The following is a 15,153-nucleotide window of genomic DNA, read 5'->3' as shown; positions in this document are numbered from 1 at the left end:
CTTCTATGTTATGCATATTTAATTAACGTCAAATACATTCATACAACTATTAAAAAGTATGGGACAGCTACTATGTAGTAAATTAACGTTAGCATTCTATGGACAGAGATATCTCTATCTTGGTTTAAATATGCGACTCTTCAGTGTTCATTTCTTCACTCTCATCAAAAAGTTACAAATAGGACAGTGCCCATATGTGTTACAGTTAATTGTACACTGGTCCATGCTCTCTACTAGCTATTTGCATGCAATACGTGAGGCAGGAAGAAAAGACAGAAGAAACTGATGAGAAAAAAAAAAATCGAACAGTTCGGTACCAAGATTTTATATCAAGTAATTACTTGTTTCTAACATTAAATTTCTCACTGTCAGCAAAACTTCATCAGAAATTTCAGAACTTGATGGTTGATGTGGCTTAGTGCCCAAAAGAAATTGTGCTTAAGTTGTATAAATGACTACAGTCTGTGACAGAAGATTACACCTAAATATATCACAAAATGAGATAGCAATATTAATCACACAATAAATGGAAATAGTTGGTCTCACATTTGATCTACTGGCCCATGAGCTAATTTTTCAATTAGATCCATGATCTAATTTTTCTGACCCATGATCTAATTTTTCTTTGAACTTAAGGAGTCAAAATTGTTTGCCCAGAGAGAGAGTATGTTTGCAGGATGGTCCAGTGGGCATGCAGTGTATCTGTTTCTGTAAACACTATTTTTTTTTTTGGTTTTTTTAGCAGGAAAGATTCACTCTACACTACCTTGAGAACAAAGGCTGAGAGTGTTGTTCTGTGCATGCTAATGTTTTACATAAAAGCTGATCACTCTTTGGCTGGGATCTAATAAAGTGGGTCTGGGGTGTGCCAGTCACAAGCACCATTGTGGACCAAGGCACTCACACCCCAGCTTCTGGGAGTATAGGCTACTGAAAACTCATAGTGCCCTGAGGAAATTAAGGGTGGGTTTGGAAGCATTTAACTGTTTCTCCAAGTTGTTTTTTTTATGTTAAGGAAACACAAGTAGCAACCACCCTGAAGCTAACCAAGCCTCCCTACAAGAGCCATGCCCATGACCTTGCCTTATTTTTAATGCGAAGATCTCTTCAAGAGGTTAAGCCTCATTACCATAATCTGCAGTGTACCAGCCTCTCCCTTTTGAATATTCATTCCCTAACCAAATAGAAGTTCCTCCTTCCCTCTGTTCAGGGATGCCATGACTTTGGAGATGATTCCTCATGGCCTGCTATTTGCTGCAAGTACACTTCACTTTGTGAGACAACTTGCAGTGGTGTAGAGTCTTATTTAACTCACCAGGAGGTGAGCCCACTTGGTTTGGTAACAAATTGGTGACCCAGAGGGGACATACCCCTTTGTGGTGCCTGTGCTGCTGGCTTGACGTTGCTGCACCATTGGGAGACCCAGCTGTTGAACTGAGCACTTTGTTCGGAGGATCACTCCGTGGAGGTGAGTGGTGCCAACCCCATGGCATGGCTATGAGAGTTATTTTCTTCAGTTGTCTCAGAAAGCCTGTTTGTTGTGGCCTGGCTTGATGTTCGAGTCCCCACTCAGAGGTAGCCTGGCTCAGAGGAGTGAGAGTCCCCTCTGTTTGGAAGGATTGCACCACCCAGCCACTCCAGAAGGGCTGATGCTCGTTTCTAGCAAAATGGGAGCAATCCCTGGTGACTAGTTATGGGTCAAACCCCATCTGGAGATTGAATCTTGTCTGGAGTGCACTGAGTCTGTCTGTCTAGGGGTCAAATCCCCTCTGGAGATTGAATCTCATCTGGAGTGATGAGGTGGGGGTTTGGAGCCCCTTGAGGTCACTGAGTCTGTCTTTGTGTTGTGCCGGTGATCAGAGGAGGGGTCCCCTTGGATGGGGTTAAACCCTTCTGGAGTTGCTGAGCCTGTCTTTTTTTGTTGTTTGTTTGTGTGTTTTGGTCGAGGACACTTGACATTAGTGTTTTTGTCAAGGATGCTCCACATTTTCCACAGTCTGGCTTTTCTGGAGTCCCAGGTCTTTCTTTTTTCCTTGCCCTCCTTATCAGTGGTTTCACCCAGTGTCAACCCGTTTTCTTTTCCCTTTAAGGCTTTAGTTACATGGCCTAGGTCTAGTTTCAGGCTATTAGGGTGCTACATTTCCTCTGGGCACAACCTTGTGGCATCTGTGTCACCACTAACCATTACAGATGTCTCCCAGGAGGTTGGAAACAGACCATAAGAAAAGACACTAGAATCCACAGTCAGAGAGCTCTTGCAATGACTAGTCTTAAGAACTTCATCAAATTTGGAGTCTCATCCTCCTTTCATGGTCTTAGTGAAAGCTCTCCTCTGGCTTCTGGTTTCAGAGAGTCTGTGCTCCACCTCTAGAAGCTCTCCTCTGGTTTGTGGGCACCTGGAGTGATTCCAGGTTGGCCCCTAGGTCAGTCATTTGACTGACAATCTGGTCAGTTATGGGGACAAGAGATCTATATTCTGTAAGCTATCATTCAGGGTTGTGTTGCCTCAGCATGGGAACTGTTGTCTGTGTGACCCTTATCTTGATAATCCTTGGGAAGAGGCCATGAGGGCAAGGCCTGATCACCTTTTCCCCTTCTTTTTCCTCTCATTTGTCACCCCCTCTTTTGTCAGCAAGTTGAGGTTAAGTTCAGGCTGGACCTGAACATAACCTGGAGCTTCTGTAAAATTGAGAACTTGAAAACCTTTTGCCAGGGACTTAACTCTCAACCCCAGCAAAGGGAGCCCTGGCCCCCAACCCACTCTAGGCTTTTGCCTCTGGCCTCCCTGGCTTGCCTTGTGCTGGCTCGGGGACTAATTTCCCTAGGCTAAGTGGGACTTGACTAAATGTTATAGCTATATTAACGCCTGAAGATGGGCTCAACACCCTTTTCCAGCCTGCTGTCAGTTGGACACCCAGCTTTACACCCATGGGGAATGCCCCAAGCATCCATGGAGACTCACCCCTTGGGTGCATTTTAACTAATTGGAAACACTTTCAATTGGATGGGTTATGCTGCAGAAACTCCATCTTAAAGAAAACTTTGACTGCTTTCTCTGTGACTTTATGATGTGGGTTTTCTGCTCCCATCTTCTCTAGAACCTAAGAGGCAGTCTTTGAAACACAAACGTTTCTCAGAAATTAGTGAGTTTTGTATTGCGCCTGATTCATGACAAAAATTTAACGTCTCTGTCTGTGTCTACCTGTGTGTTCATGTGTGTCTATATGTATGTGTGGGGGCTCAAGGTTGGCCACCTCAAAATGTGTCTCTTTACCTTGATTGTTTTTGGAACAGAGGACCCTGAGGGAAGACTTGACTTCCCCCACCACTCACTGCCTGAAAGAATTTAAGATAAGAGGATTGTCCCCAGGACAAGCCATCACAATAGATAACTCTGGGTATCAGATAAACTGGGAGGGTCCTTGCTAAGCCCATTCTAATCAAAGTGCTGTTTAACAAACATTTACATTTGTAAGGGAAATCTCCATTTGTAAAGGTAAATCCCTCTCTGTACTGGGAAGAGGGGAGATGACCTCATCTCTAGAAACTTATCAATGCAGAAGGGGAGGCCTTAAATCTGCATAATAACCTTACTCTTGTTTACTGTGCTTTTCTGGTAAAAGCATCCTAGAGGCAGTTCAGATTCCACCCAGTTCCTTTATCTCAGAAAGGATTGTTGCCTCTCTGGGAAGTGTTATCTAGCTCATCATCAATTCCTAAGACTGAAGAAAAAAAAAAAGTAAAAAGGCCAGAAAAACGGCCATAGGAGCGCGCCTGGCCAAAAATCTAGCATCTCAAGCATCTTCACAAATATTAGTAAAAAGGCTTAAAACAAAAATTTGGATTCGTAATACAAAGGGAGCTTTGTATTACTGTACCTGATTCATGGCAGTAATTTTAAAACCATAGCTGTGGAAACTCTGTGTACGTGTATCTTTATGTATGTTACATATGTGTGATATTTTACCTCTGGATGGTATGGTCAAAATTAACCGTTCTGTTTAATTGGCTTCAAGTAGGCACTTACATAAATTCTAAATGTAATAGAAATTAATCCAAATGTCTTTCAAGTTAACATGATATAAATTTATCTTTGGTAAATGAAAGCTGGTTTAAGTTTGTTGGTTTGATTGACAATTGTTGGAAACAAATGATTTAGATAGATGAAAATAAGTGAGAATTTTTGGGTACAATAACTATGTTTTATGGTCTGTATACTTGAAAAAAACAGCTTCCAAATTGCTTTTGGTAACTTAAAAATTTAGAGTTTAGCTAAATTAAGTTAATGATAAAAGTTTGTTGAGTATCTGGGTCATTTTCAAATAAGATAAAGTACTGAAACATTATAGCTAAACATATCTAAGTTTACCTACTTTTAGCTTACTACAGAAAAACTAAAAGGTGTTTTGGGTCTATTAGTAAACATATCTTGTGTTTTATTAAAAGATTGTACTATGAAGTAATGTATTTTTTAAAAATTATAAAAGGTATTTATACATCTGCCAAGCCATGAAATGCTAATGTAAAAGAAAGTTTATAATTGCTTACTTCTTAGTTTTTGGTTAAAAATTAAGGTTTCTAAGGATTTAAAATTCTAATATGTGATTAAAACTACTGGAAATTAATAAGGAAAATGTGTATTCAAGAAAAGTAAGATATGTTTTTTAGTAAAGAAGGTATGAAAAATGGAAATATTTTTGTTTGGTTAAGAAAGATAAATTTGTCCTAAAGGACTAGAAGGGGAGAAAGGAAGACATGGGACAAATTCTAAACGTAAAAAGTAAGTGACAGAAAGTTTGTGAAAGTAAAACCCTGAGGAGTTTTATACATGGTCAGGTTGGCTAAGAATAAACTAAATCCAATTAAGTAAATGAGCTTTAATGTCCAAAGTAAGCTGGTGCAAAATTAAAATTTAGTCTTCTCTTAAAAGGATAATTTTTCTTGAACTTTTCGTCTGAGAGGTTATAAAAGTTTTTCTTTACCTTTGAGTAAGTCTACCTAAAAGACAGAAAATGTATATATTGTTCAAATAGTTTCCTATGTTCAAAAAGACTGAAGTCTCTCTGTTAATGCTTTTTTGGACTGTTTGAATGCATTGTTTGCCCTTGACTGTTTCTGTTGTCACTTTGAATGGGTAAATAAGCATTGTTTCACAGCAACAAGATCAGCAACCCCTTGATCTTATCTGATCAAGTGTTTTGAAACCTTTTGATACTTTTGACAAGCTCCCCAAAATTCATATCTTAAATAAAGTCTTTCTTTTTTTTATTTTTTTTGTTTATTGTGGTAACATTGGTTTATAACATTGTATAAATTTCAGGTGTACATCATTATACTTCTATTTCTGCATGGATTACATCATGTTCTCATGTTCACCACCAAAATGCTAATTACAATCCATCACCACACTCATGTGCTTAATTATCCCTTTTGCCCTCCTCCCTCCCTCTTCCCCTCTGGTAACCACCAATCCAATCTCTGTCTCTATATGTTTGTTTGTTGTTGTTTTTATCTACTACTTAATGAGTGAGATCATGCAGTATTAAATAAAGACTTTCTTTTGACTTTTTTTCTTTGAGAATTTTCAAAGTGCCCTGTGACTTCTCAAAGAAATTTGCTCTCTTCCTATAAGGAAGAAGATACTAAACTTATTAGGCTTATTCAGTATGTTAAATTACAAGGAAAGCATTATCAAATAAGTGATGATAAACCTTCTTAGGTGGTATTATGTGGGTGGATGTTATTGACATAGATGTTTTGAAATTGAATAACATTACTGAAATTCTGATCTGTCCTAGTTATCAGTCTGGTTCTGGTTATTATTTTGAAATATTGTATGTCACAAAACTAATTGTCAATTGCCATTTGGGGGTCTTGTTTTTTACAGACAGTTATTGTTTGATGCTTTTGCAAAATACGTTTCATCTTCAGAGAAATTCATGGAAAGTACTCTGGCACTTACTCTAGAATACAGGTTTCTGATAAACTTTCAGATTATAGAACTGAACTAGGTAAGAAATTGCAAAACTCTAGGGGAGAAACTAATGGCCCCATAAAACTGCTAACAGAAGATTAAGATCAAGAATCAATTGCACAGCACAGAATGAACTGATGAGGATGATTATAATTTTTATAACTTCATTTGAAATATTGCTGATTTTTTAACTGTTTGGGGTTTTTTTTTCAGATTTAAGGAAACTTCTTTTCTTTTCTCTTGCAAGCTAACTGTGACTTACAGCAATGTGATTAATTATACCTTTGCAAGTAGAATTGAAACATTTATCTTTTTCTCTCTACCTGATCCCTCCAGAATTTAGAAACTCTCAGTAAGTGAATATTCTTATTTCCTGGAAATATAGTTATTTGCATAAGTTCAATAAGAATCTGTTCTATGAAGGCTTTGACTGGAATGTCATATTTAAGAGAAACATACAGACTCAGATATGACAAGACATCTTTTGAGGAAGAAAAGTTGACTTTCTGGAATAAAGCCACTTGGAAATGTTGGCCAGATACCTTGTTTACAGAAGTTCCAAGCAATCTTACCTGGGTGAGTAAGGAATATCACTTAGCTGGCAGGTGCAAGGAACCTCAATATTTTGGGGGACCTCAAGAAGAGAGGAATTCACTCAAATCGGTAGGTATTGCAGGCAAAGTCTGATGACAAAATCCTTGGCTTGGCTTTCCTGGCCTCGAGAGGCCTTTGAAGTTCAATCTGAGATTCCTTATAAAAGGTTCCAGCAAAGCAGATTTAAAAGAGCCTGTATGATCAATTGCTATTCTTGCTGTACTTATGTAAATAATTGGGCCAAATTTATTGAAACTAAACTTACTTTACAAACTAGTTAGTCTTAGTTTGGTTATCTTTGATAAAAATGAGGGTGATTTTAAAGAGAAAAATTATTTCAGTGGAAACTATAGTACACATTTGTGGATATTAGATCCTAGTTCTGTGAGTTATCTTTGAGGTTTTTGTTTTATATCTGTTAACTGGACTGGATCCTGAGTTCGTATAGTCTCCTGAAATATCTGGCTACAAATCTCTGAACTAACGTTTTCAATTTTCCCATTATTTTCATTTGGAATCACTGAGAATTAAACCTGCACTTAACTGGCTGTCCTCTGAAGTCGGAAACTGGTTTATAACTTGCTCCAACCATTAACTTTGTTTTTCTTTTGTTTCCATAGAAATGCTTCTTATTAAATACCTGATTGCTTGCTTCCACAATATAGGCCTAACTTTTACGAACAATTCAGAGCTATGCCTCTGGTGACCTGCAAACCTATTTGAAAATTAGCTGTAAATTCTGCTCCTCTACTAGTCCCTTTGACAACACCCATGCTCAGCAGGAAGCAGTTACAGAAGATGGACCTTTGACCTGTTCTCCTCAAGAATGAGGAGCAGGATAAAACCAGAGGGGGCATTTGTCACTGACTCATGCCCCAAGGAACTTAAGGGTGGGTTTGGAAGCATTTAACTGTTTGTCCAAGTTGTTTTTTGTATGTTAAGGAAACACAACCAGCAGCAACCCTGAAGCTAACCAAGCCTCCCTACAAGAGCCATGCCCATGACCTTGCCTTATTTTTAATGCAAAGATCTCTTCCAGAGATTAAGCCTCATTACCATAATCTGCAGTGTACCAGCCTCTCCCTTTTGAATATTCATTCCCTAACCAAATAAGAGTTCCTCCTTCCCTCTGTTCAGGGATGCCATGACTTTGGAAATGATTCCTCACAGCCTCCTATTTGTTGCAAGTACACTTTACTTTGTGAGACAACTTCCCTGGTGTAGAGTCTTATTTAACTCATCAGGAGGTGAGCCCACTTGGTTCAGTAACAATAGCTGAGTTCCTCTCCTGGAATTTGGGAGCCACCTAACCTAAGGTTATGCCCCTCCCCAGGGGCAGTCCACATCCAGTGACTGGCTAACTGGTGGTGTAGGGAACTGGAGGAGGGGAGTAAAAGGACCAGTCCCCCAGGCCTCAATTAGGGACAATTCTAAAGAGCTATATAAACTCCAGAGCTTCTTTATTGCAACTACAAGACAGTTTCAGTCTTTCCCTTTGCCTAATCCCACTTCTTAAAGTCTACTTCCAGGAATGCTGACCTAAAGCGGTAGAAGTCAGGAGTGGTCCTAAGAAGCAGATTCTAAAATGGGATTTTGATTCTGAATCATCTGCTTATGGCTACCATAAGAGGACCCCAACACTGGTGATAGGTGGAGTGCTAATAGCCCCTGGCACACTATAACAACGCAATTGTAGAGACTTCACCTGGGGTGAACAGGATAGGAAGAGAAAGCACTGGCTACAGGCAACATCTGAAGGATTTGAGAGATTTGGAGCAAGTAGTAATTATAGGGACTGTGGAAGGAATGGCTGTTGCTGAGGGCTATTAACTCATAGGAGAATAATGGTAAAAAGCAGGAGATAATTAATCACCAATTCAAGGTAAAGTGTGAAAACCAGAGGGATTCCTCAGCAACACATAAATAATCTCTGCTCTACTGTAGCTGAAAGGCATAGAAAGCTGAGGTTCTTTCCCAGAACTGAATTATAAAGTTAGCAGAATTCTAGAGAAGGTTAGATTCTAAAATAGGCATTTCCTGGATTCGAGGACCTAAGTCAGTAAACCTGGAATGGGAACATCTAGGTCTTTGCACTCAAAAATCTTGAATATCCAGATTCTCTTGACCCTTCTGGGCCCATCAGAAATGATCCATTCCTCCTTGTTAAAAACTAGCATTCTCCCCTTACTTGAGGACAATGCAGAGACTTCTGCCTTTCAAGACAACACATGTCCCTCTTCAAGATCTACCCCAACCTCTCATATGGAGCTCCAGTAACTGAAGAAGAGGTCAAGAATTCATGAAGAATTACCATGCAATACCAAGGAAATATTATGTGTTAATGATTCAACCAGTCCTTCTTCACAGAAACTTAGGAAACTTGGCATTTAGCAGTAAGAGTTATTTAGGTGGCCATGGTCTGCAGGGGGGAAAAGTGCATAATGCTATCCAATGAGAGACTGAAAAAGGAAGACATCCTTCCAGCTGACTCCTTTCTCCCCCTCTATAGGCATGACATAAATACCACCCATGAAGCTGGATAGGATGCTGCAGAGATCTGATCATTTCATAATTTTAAAACATCATGGGAATCTTCCCTAAATGCTTTGTCTGAACTCAACATCTACATCCATATCATTACATCAAATAAATATCTCTGCAGCAGTTGGACCCATCTAGATTGTGGAGGAGCCTACAGATCTGCAAGCACAGAGAAAATGCATCTTAAAAATGAAAGCTCTAAATAAGATTTGGTCATTGCATTTCAGAAACAAAGTTTAAAATAAGGCAATAACCACAATATTCAGTCATCCACCATAAAATTATCTGTTGTAATCTCCACTTCTGGATATGGATAGCTAAATAGCAATATATAAACAAACAACATCAAAGTGCCTTTTTGGCTAACTGCCACCTTGCCACTTCTGAACGGAAGCCAATTATAATGACATCACTCTAGCTTCGTGTCCTTTACTGACCTTCCTACTTATGTTGCCAAAATGTATTAAATTTCTCCTCTACAATTTGTCTTTTTCCCTTTGTCTTTGTTTCTTTAAATAATGACTTGACATCACTTGACCTCAACCTACAATTTTGGCTGATAATATCACTGAGCAATTCACTTACATAAATGGCCTTGCATAATCATCTGTTGTGTCACAGAAAAATCTGTGCAAAAAAAGACTGAATTTGTAAGACATGAACTAAGAAAATCTTTTAAATATTCTAAAAATCATGCCTCCATTAGGCACTTAAGATGAGATCTTGTATCAAGCTGTAGAAATCCAGTTTCCAAGGTAGTATAGTTATAAAAATATACAATTATTAAACCCACATGTTTATTTTAGAATTCTTTAAGTAAAAGTCACTTTGACCACTAAATTGACAATGAAAATGGTGTCCCATTAGCTGAGGTCTTCCAACATGATTGAAGTCTTGAATGTGTTTGAAAATCCACAAATACTAAGAAACAAAACTAAAATAATTGTTTGTATATTTGAAAGAAAATTAATTTCTTTGGAATGTTAAAACAGTTATTTTCTGAAAAAAAAAATATAGCCCAATTAGTAAAGAATATTTACTGATAGAATGATTATGTAAAAATTGTGTGCTATTTTATATTATGTTGACTCATTATCTGTTAATTCATACATACAAATTGAGTAAAGGGCCATTACAATTGTTCAAGCATGAATTTTTTTCTTTGTTTAAAGAAAAACAACTTGTCACCTAGACAAATAGTAAAGGCTATGACTAACTCGGCCCTTTCCTTATTGTACCCTCAGTGTTTAGCACAGTGCGTGGTCTATATTTTGTATTAATACAAGTGCTCTGAATACTTTAATAGTGTCAACTTCACAGAGCACTAACAAAACACAGTGATGAAAAGCAGGGACTGTACAGTCAAATTTCCTGACTTCAAGTCCTGGCTCTGTCATTTACTGGGTATGTGACCTTAGAAAAGTTATTTAATCTCTCCATTTTTTCATCTGAAAAATAGGTATAGTAATAGCCCTGGCCTCAGAAGAGTGTCATGAGGAATAATAAGTTGATTCATGCAAAACTTTTAGAACAGTATCTGCAGCATAATTAAGAGCTCAGCCAACTATAGCTTTTATTAAATGGTAGCACTTAAGTGTACTTTAGAGTTCACAAGTTCTTTTCACATATAACGTTCGGAATCTCACAAAATCTTCTGACCTAGGTAAGACATGTACCTATTATTAACCTGGCTTACAGTTGAAGAAACAAAGGCCCAAGGTCACACTGTGAGAAAGAAGCAAAGCCAAAACTTGAATCCAAAGTCTCTGAATCTGAATTCCAAATCTTTTCCACTATATACAACTATAAGTTATTCTTTGGATTCTTTCCCTAATAGTATCTGAAATGTGAGTACAGATATTGAATAATCATGGTAGAACTATTAGGATTCACTACTCTCAGTGACCAAATTGTAGTAGAAAAATAAACATAATGAAGGATCAGTTTCTTTTTTCAGTGATTTGCTCATGTGATCGTGGGTGATTCTTATGCACCAGTCTTGCTGAACACTACAACATAGGTTGACAGATTCTGCCTGCCCTCAGAGTTCATAATCTAAAAGAAGAAATAGAACATAAACACATGCATACATAACTCCTCTGAGAGGTGATGCAGACGAGTGTCAAACAAGAACATACAGCATAGAGAAGAGAAATGCTGAGAAAACATTGTGGTGTATAATAGATTACCAGACTTCGCAGATGCCTGGGGTTCCTTCCTAGGACAGAAACTTGTCATCTTGAACTAATGAATGTGAGATCAGTGGGCCTAGTTTTCATCTTATATAAAACTGAAGTGTGGATCTCTAAGACAATTTCCAGGTTTACTTTATTATTATATACTCTCATATGCCATTTGAGGAGAGTAAATTAGTAAAATCTTTTTGGGGAACAACTTGCCAAATTGAAAAACCACGTACACATTGACCCAGCAATTTCATTAGGTCTACTTCTTTCCGTCTCTGCTATTAGCACCGATCAAAGCTACCATCACGTCTTGCCTGGACTACTACCATAGCACTCTTACTGATCCCCATGCTTCCACTCCAGCCCCACTACAATCTATTCTTCATGCAGCAAAGCATAAATCAGCTTCCCTCTACCCTCCTTAAAACATGCCATTGGCTTCTCATCATTCTTGGGAGAAAATCCAAATTCCTTCCACGCCTTACAAAGCCCTAGGGACTTGCCTGTATTTCTGATCTCAATCACCCCACTTTCTTGTGCACCACACTTTGACTACTCTGGCCTTCTTTCTGTTCCTGTCTTGGGGCTTTGCACAAGCTGTTCCATCTGCCTCAAATACTTTCTCTGCTCAACCATTCAGATTTCAACTTAAATGTCACCTGTTCAGATAACCTGTACCTGACAACCCAATCTAAAGTGACTGCCCAGCCAATCTCCAGTATCTCCAGCACATCACTGTTATTTTAATTCTCCACCCAGCACTATCATCATATGATGGTTTTTTTTTTTTTTTGAGGAAGATCAGCCCTGAGCTAACATCCATGCTAATCCTCCTCTTTTTGCTGAGGAAGACCAGCTCTGAGCTAACATCCATTTGCCAATCCTCCTCCTTTTTTCTCCCCAAAGCCCCAGTAGATAGTTGTATGTCACAGTTGCACGTCCTTCTAGTTTCTCTATGTGGGACGTGGCCTCAACATAGCTGGAGAAGCGGTGCGTCGGTGCGCGCCTGGGATCGGAACCCGGGCCGCCAGTAGCAGAGCGCGTGCACTTAAGCGCTAAGCCATGGGGCCGGCCCTCATATGATGCTTTCTTATTTACCTATTCAATCATTTTTTCATACATCTATTTTTTGAATGTATCTATGCATGTTAGTACATATTTAGTATTTGTTTGTTTATTTTTCCCCTCCCTCCACCTACTCCAGAGAATTTAAGTTTATAAGAACAAGGAGCTTACCTGTTCTATTCGCCAATGTGTCCCCAGCTCCAATAACAATGCCCAGCACATAATAGGCACTTAGTCAATGAATATTTAATTCTAGTAATATAACCTATGAGCAATTTTCCACGCACCATGGTTCCAAGTATGCACAGAGTAAATTTCCAGTTTACTTAACTCAGTCATTAAGGTCCTACTAGTTCGGCTGTTTGAGGAATTGGGAATAAAATGGATGTGGGATGAATACCAGATGACCTGGAAAAAAATTTGAGGTCATACCTAAGAACACAAAAGGTAAAAAAGATAGGAAAAGACATTTCATAAGAAATAAAATTTCAGGCCGGCCCCGTGGCTTAGCAGTTAAGTACACGCACTCTACTACTGGCGGCCCGGGTTCGGATCCCGGCACGCACCAATGCACCGCTTCTCCGGCCATGCTGAGGCTGCGTCCCACATACAGCAACTAGAAGGATGTGCAACTATCACATACAACTATCTACTGGGGCTTTGGGGAGAAAAAGGAAGAGGATTGGCAATAGATGTTAGCTCAGAGTCGGTCTTCCTCAGCAAAAAGAGGAGGATTAGCACGGATGTTAGCTCAGGGCTGATCTTCCTCACAAATAAAAAAAAAAAAAAGAAAGAAAAAAATTTCAATGTCATATAGTTTTTGTCATTGCTATTTTAAGATGAGAGACACTTAAACACATCCCAAAAGTAGATGGGAAGGATCAAGTAGAGAGGGCAGGGTTGAATAATTTGGGAAAGAAAAGATGTGCTACTTATATGGTGACCGATAAACAATAATGCACAACAAAAATTCCACAATAAAAAAATAAAATAAATTAAAAAAAAAAAAGATGTGCTAAATAAACTTCCTGAGAAGGTATAATGGTTAATTTTATGTGTCAACTTGACTAGGCCACAGGGTGCCCAGATTAGACATTATTTCTGGGTGTACCTATTAGGGTGTTTCCAGATGAGATTAGCATTTGAATTGGTGAGTCCAGTAAAGGTTGCCCTCCCCAGCGTGGGTGGGCACCATCCATTCCATCCAGGGCCTGAAAAGAACAAAAAGCAAAAGAAGGGAGAATTTGTTCCCTTCCTGCCTGCCTGCTTGAGCTCGGACATCGGTTTTCTCCTGCCGTGGACTGGGATTACACCATCAGGTCCCCTGGTTCTTAAGCCTTCAACCTCAAACTGGAATTTACAGCACCACCAGCTTAACTGGGTCTCCAGCTTGCAGATGGCAGATCATGGGACTTCTCAGCCTCCATAATCATGTAGGCCAATTCCTCATAATAAATCTCTTTTTATATATACCTATATATATACATATACATATATATGTATATGTGTTGTGTTTCTCTGGAGAACCCTGACTAATACAAAAAGCTAGAAGGAATATGATTAGAAACCAAGAGGTAAAGGACTGAACCTTTGCTAGGAAGAAGGACAATTCATTCTCTGTAGAGGAGAACTGAAGAAAGGATGAATGTCAACGCATCAATGTACGGGTAAGTGCATAGTTTTGGCGATGAAAAGTCAAGAAAATTCGTCTAGTGGTTTCCACATGCTCTATGAAGAAATGTAACAAGGTTGCATGCAGAAGTTTAAGGAGAGTAAAAAAGTCTTGAAATTATTTCTGCACCAAGTGGGAGACAGTTGGGCAGTAAAATGTAGCAAGCTTGCTGGACAGTGTTTAGGGTCCAAGTAAGGAACTAATGAATTTATGTTAGAAGCAATCTGCTGAGTTTATGATTTTCTCTAGTAGCGCTCATTTCTCGCGTGCATGCTTGGAGAAAGCAGGTATGTGAGTTAATGCAGGATTGGTGTTTTGCCAAGAGAAATGTGATGACAGACAGAAGAGCAAGGCAATTTTGCTATTTTTAGAGAGGTATTCAAATTGGTGTAGATATGATATTTGTGAAAAATAACATTCTATTTTTCTCTAACTGAACTTGATTTCACTCTTGATTCCCCCCTTAGCCCAGAGGCAGAAAAAAATTACTTTAAAAAATTATTCCTATGTGGAATCTAAACTGGATAGGAAGAAAAGCAAAAACTGGAGAGGAATAATGATTATAAAGATGACACAAGACAGGTTGGGCTCAAGTAATTCCCACCTATGGGTGATTGTAGGCTATGAATGTCCATCCAGCTTGGTCTAGAATTGGCTCCCAAACTGGATAATACTGGACCTGAAGGTTCTGGAACACTCTGACTCCAGATGATTAACCCTGGGAAAGGCAGGGGCTGACATTAAGCTACTGCCAGAGGCAAAAGCTGACCAGAATATTAAGAGGCCCATGTTTTGGCAATTGTAATACCCAGGGGCCTTTCCATCTATTTTTTCTATCCCAGCTTTGTCATATGATTTTTATTTAGATGGAGAATAAAGATACTTGATCATTGTACTAGTTTTATTGGCTGCTTTCAATTCTTGTTTTGAAAAAAAGTGAAATTATATCTGACTGCATAATCAAGGTGCTATTGAGTAGTCTACATCCCTCTCCTATATTTAAAATCAGTCTCTGTCTCTAGCATTAGTTATAAAACTGTATATCTTTTGCATTTTAAGCAAATGGTGACTACAAAAGCTTACTCAGCTGGGTTGTTTCTTAATCCTATCAACTCAAGTCA

The 15,153-nt window shown here is 38.7% G+C and overlaps 1 long non-coding RNA gene across 9 annotated transcripts in view; it reads left to right on the top strand.

Annotated features, from left to right (window-relative positions):
- The first annotated feature begins 1,207 nt into the window (after positions 1-1,207).
- The window catches only part of LOC147913457 (uncharacterized), a 134,743-nt gene continuing 120,797 nt past the window's right edge, over positions 1,208-15,153 (top strand). For 7 of the 9 annotated variants that reach the window (XR_015548733.1, XR_015548734.1, XR_015548729.1 and 4 more), the window contains exon 1: positions 1,208-1,468. This is a non-coding gene — a long non-coding RNA (uncharacterized LOC147913457). The remainder of the gene's footprint in view (positions 1,469-15,153) is intronic. The other 2 variants (XR_015548732.1, XR_015548727.1) reach the window with 1 other exon arrangement.

Source organism: Ceratotherium simum, chromosome 27, assembly GCF_057802395.1.
Source record: "Ceratotherium simum simum isolate JZ-2026a chromosome 27, ASM5780239v1, whole genome shotgun sequence".
Taxonomy (NCBI): Eukaryota; Metazoa; Chordata; class Mammalia; order Perissodactyla; family Rhinocerotidae; genus Ceratotherium; species Ceratotherium simum.
This window is presented reverse-complemented; position numbering and strand designations above follow the sequence as displayed.